Source organism: Alnus glutinosa, chromosome 5, assembly GCF_958979055.1.
Source record: "Alnus glutinosa chromosome 5, dhAlnGlut1.1, whole genome shotgun sequence".
In the NCBI taxonomy this organism is placed as follows: domain Eukaryota; kingdom Viridiplantae; phylum Streptophyta; class Magnoliopsida; order Fagales; family Betulaceae; genus Alnus; species Alnus glutinosa.
This window is the reverse complement of record NC_084890.1, coordinates 20324871-20329034: the sequence shown is the minus strand read 5'-3', so window position 1 is coordinate 20329034 and position 4164 is coordinate 20324871. Positions and strand designations below refer to the sequence as shown.

The 4164-nt window shown below is 37.4% G+C and overlaps 1 long non-coding RNA gene across 1 annotated transcript; it reads left to right on the top strand.

Annotated features, from left to right (window-relative positions):
• The first annotated feature begins 256 nt into the window (after window positions 1-256).
• On the top strand, window positions 257-4164 carry LOC133867823 (uncharacterized). The gene is made up of 3 exons (XR_009900199.1): window positions 257-859; window positions 2442-2539; window positions 3865-4164. It is a non-coding gene; the product is annotated as an uncharacterized LOC133867823 (long non-coding RNA).

Below are 4164 nucleotides of genomic sequence, written 5' to 3'. Positions count from 1 at the left end.
TATTAAATAGATGAGATTAATAATGGATATTAAGTGATTATGTTTATATAATTGAAAAATAAAGTGTTTAAGGTAAGGGGTAAAACATAGTTAGTTTTAATGTGGGGGTTAAATAACAATTAACAAATAAAAGAATTAAAGTTGAGGGGCATTTTAGTAATTTTCCTTTTATTCTCCCTTATCCATTTTCTTTTCCTTTTCTTTTCTTTCTTTTCTTTTTCTTCTTTTTCTCTTCACGGTGGACAGCAGTCCACGACTGCTGCTTCTCTTATTATTCTTTTTCTTCTTCTTTCTACTTTCTTCTTTCTCTTTTGTTGTTCTTCTCGCCAGACCCACAGAGAGAGAATGAGAGAGAGAGATTGAGTGATTGAGAGAGTGGAGAGACAGAGAGATGAGACCGAGAGAGAGATGCCGTGAGGAAGACCTGACCTCCGTGAGGTCCGGTTTTCCGGCCAACCATGGTGAGTCGCAGGGGACGTCGGAGGAGCTGGAGGACGCGATTTTCGGCGTGGCAGAGTGATTTCCGGCGGAACCCAGACCCAATTTCTGGCGAACCCGTGCGTTGAAACCCATCTAACCCGTGAGACCCGAGAACCCGTGTGACCCGGTCTTTCGATGGTGAAGTCCGGGGCGAATTCCGGCAACCAGAGCTGAAATCCGACGGTCCCAGTAGCAGTTTCCGGCGAAGACCCGTGAGCTTAGAAGACCCGTAGCCTAGACCCGCAAACCGTGAGCTCAGACCCGCGACCCAGTGACCCGAGAAACCTAGAACCCGACGGCGTGAAGCTGGTTTTTCCGGTGAATTTCCGGCGACTTCCAGTGTCGTTTTCCGGCGGATTTATTGAGGAAAATCCCCAAGGTATAAGTTTTATAATTTTTGTGGATTAATTTATCGATTGTTGAATTAGGGTTTGATAATTTTGGGGCTTTATAGTTAATTTGATTTTTATAGTTCCTATTTGTGGTTGGATCGGCTGAGCCGTGATTTTTGTGTTACTGTGATGTTGAGATGGAGTATGGGATTTTTATGTGTGATGTGTGCTGGCCGTGTAGTGTTTTGAGCAGTGTTTTAGATTTTTGTTGGTTAGGTATTAGCCGAATGGGGCTTATGTATGAGGTTGTTGATTTTGGGTTACTAATAGGTTTATTTAGTATATTGATGAGTGTTTGATATTAGGTAGTTGATTTTATGAGAATATATAATTTGGGTGTTTTGTCAATCTAGCCTAGTGAGTTGATTTTCTATGATGGTCAAAAGGGTTTTGGATGATCATTTTGTTGGTGAATTTCTATAGTATTGATATTGTGATTTATGGTTAAGTTCATTACCATGGTAATTCTAAATCAGAATTTATGGCTTGATGTGGGGAGATTTTGGTTGGCTATGGACGATTGGGTTGAGGATTATGTGGTTTAGATTTTGGTAGTTTTAGTTGGTGTTTTAGTTCTTTAATTTCATTAAATGATTGAGTTGTTTGGATTGAGAAATTCTGGAATTTCTTATTGGATTGATTATTAATTGGTTATCCTTGGAGTTGGTTTTATGGATTTGAGGGTGAATTCTTCAGGGTATTTGTGATGTTCGGTTTAGATGGAAGATGAGGCGTTAATGGTGTTTATGGATGTGAGTTGGGGCTTTGATGGTTGGATTTGTGGTGTTGATTTTTGGGTAGCCCTTAATGGCTTTGTCCGATTATATGTAATAAGGGAGTTTCGATTCGTTTCGATATATGGCAATGGGTATTAAAGGTTTGGTTGTAAGAGAATCTTGACTTATTGTTAGAATAGAAATGATAATGTTTATGATTGATATCTTATGAATTTAAGGAGCTGTTTTGGATAAGCTGACTGATTAGGAGTAATGTTCATTTTAGAACCTAATTTGATGGGTAGCTATGTTAAACGGTTGGATTCTTTGCAACGTATCATTTGGAATATTCTATTTAAGTTTTGATTATTTGGCTTAACTTAATTATGTAGAATTTGATAATGCCGGGCTTAGGTGTTTACTAGGAGCCTTGGGATAAGTTAGGCTAAGCATGGGTTAGACCTAGAGCCTAAGTGTAATGCTTAGCTTTGAGGATGATGCAAAAGCTTTAGCAAAAGAATGTATATTCCATATGTGATTACAATCTAATTTAATAAGAGTTATCAAATTAATATGTTGAACAAGATTAATGTTCCATAATCTAAACTACGTAGATGATTAACATAGATAATGAGGAGCAACAATAATAAGTAAGCTAAATAAAATAGTAAATACATCATTGTAGTAATAAACAAAGATTATATGAACCTAGACATAAATGTTAACCTAATAATAGTTTAGGCACTTAACTAAGTTTTAGATGTGGACAAAGCGACGTGTGAGAGCGCGGGTAGTTTAGGCGTCATAGAGTATGAGATTCAATAGCATAGTCTAACGATACCAATGTTTGCAGGATCATGTTCGGATTGGAGACTTTAATTGGTTCTCCAATGTAGAGTCCAAGTGACTAGAGTCCAAAGAGTGTTCGAGTTGGAGTCCAATGCAGCCGAGGTGGGTATTCCACTCACTGAGAAAATATATATTTTTATATGTATTGGATTGATAAGAATATATATGTTGTTTATGAAACCGAACCAACCATATGATGAAATGTATGTTTTGAGATGATTTGTTTAGTTTCGATTATGTTCAAATATTATCAATGATGTTTAAGAATTGATGCATGAGTGAAAGGTGTTAATTGATTTAAAGTGTTTGAGTATGTTTTGCGGTTGAGATTTAAATTATGCAAATTGTTTGAGAACATGTCATGTTGAAACTGCGTAGATTTGATAAAGAAACTAAGTTTTGAATGATTTCAAAGTGTTGGGTAAAATGCTGGATTTGTTTAGTTTTGAGAGGATGTGATTTAACAAATGCATGATTTCAGCGTGACACAGTAGTGCAATATATACTGGTCAAGCACGGAACATTGAGCATGTAGTATAGAGCATACATACCAGCAGTATCAGTATATCAGCAGCATAACAGTATCAGCAGTATCAGTATCAGCAGCATAACAGTATCAGTATCAGCAGTATCAGTATCAGCAGCATAACAGTATCAGCCCCAGTTCATGCATAGCATTATAGCATTGTTTTGTGAGAGAGGTTTTTATGTTATGAGTAGTTTTACTAGACGTATTGGTATGCATAAGAGTCTTCATGAAAAAGATCTTATGTATATTTTTATCGGATAGTCATGTGTTAATAGCATACATTGAACTTGAAAGTACATGGATACATGACTACCCAGGTGCGAGTAATGGCATGTCTATGAGTAGGAAGGTTGACTGTTCTTGTTCATCAGGAAAGACGTGTTAGCATGATTGAGTTTAACTCTAGTGCTCTCATGATCTACTGACGTCAAGGCACGAAGCTAGAATACGATTAGAGATGGTGTTGCGAGTGTTTTGTTGAAGGATGTTATCCTAGTATGGAAGAGTAAGATGCCATGTTCTTTGCTTAAGATCTATGTGTATACGTGATATCTGTGATGGAGTGATCGTGTGCACATATGTCCAAGCGACCGGTGAAAAGTATTATTATAGAGGGGTTTATATGTAGAAACTTCCAAGGAGGGATGTCTGGAACTTCTACATGTTTTCACCGCTATATAGTATGTTTTAAATGATTTCTGAATAGTCGGTGTTTGCTGCATTAGCTGTTGGTAAATTGTGGCTAATATAGTGCTCGCACGACTAAAATAATATAAAGGTTGGTTCTTTGTGAAAACTCATTTAGTCTTATACCACTGAGGTCTTAGTATGAGGTATACTAAGGCGGTGAACTCATAATTTCACCTATGCGGATGTGGATACCACCACAACCGTGTAGATGATGTTTCTTTGGCTGCAGGTACTTCGGTATAGTCGATGGGTCGGTAGCAGTGTGCTTGGGATATTATGACTGAAGCTCGCCGCGACAGTTGTAATTGTCGGACCACGGGTTGTCCACTATTTTATAGGTTTGGTATGGCTTGTGACGTTTGTGTCACTTATTCTTTGTTAAGCCATTATTGTTATAGTGTTAATAAGACTCAAACAGATAGATGTTAAATGGCTCTTTGTTGTAATTAATTTGTGATAGATGTATAAGTTGTAATTTCCGCTATTCAGATTTATGTTTTCCGCTGCA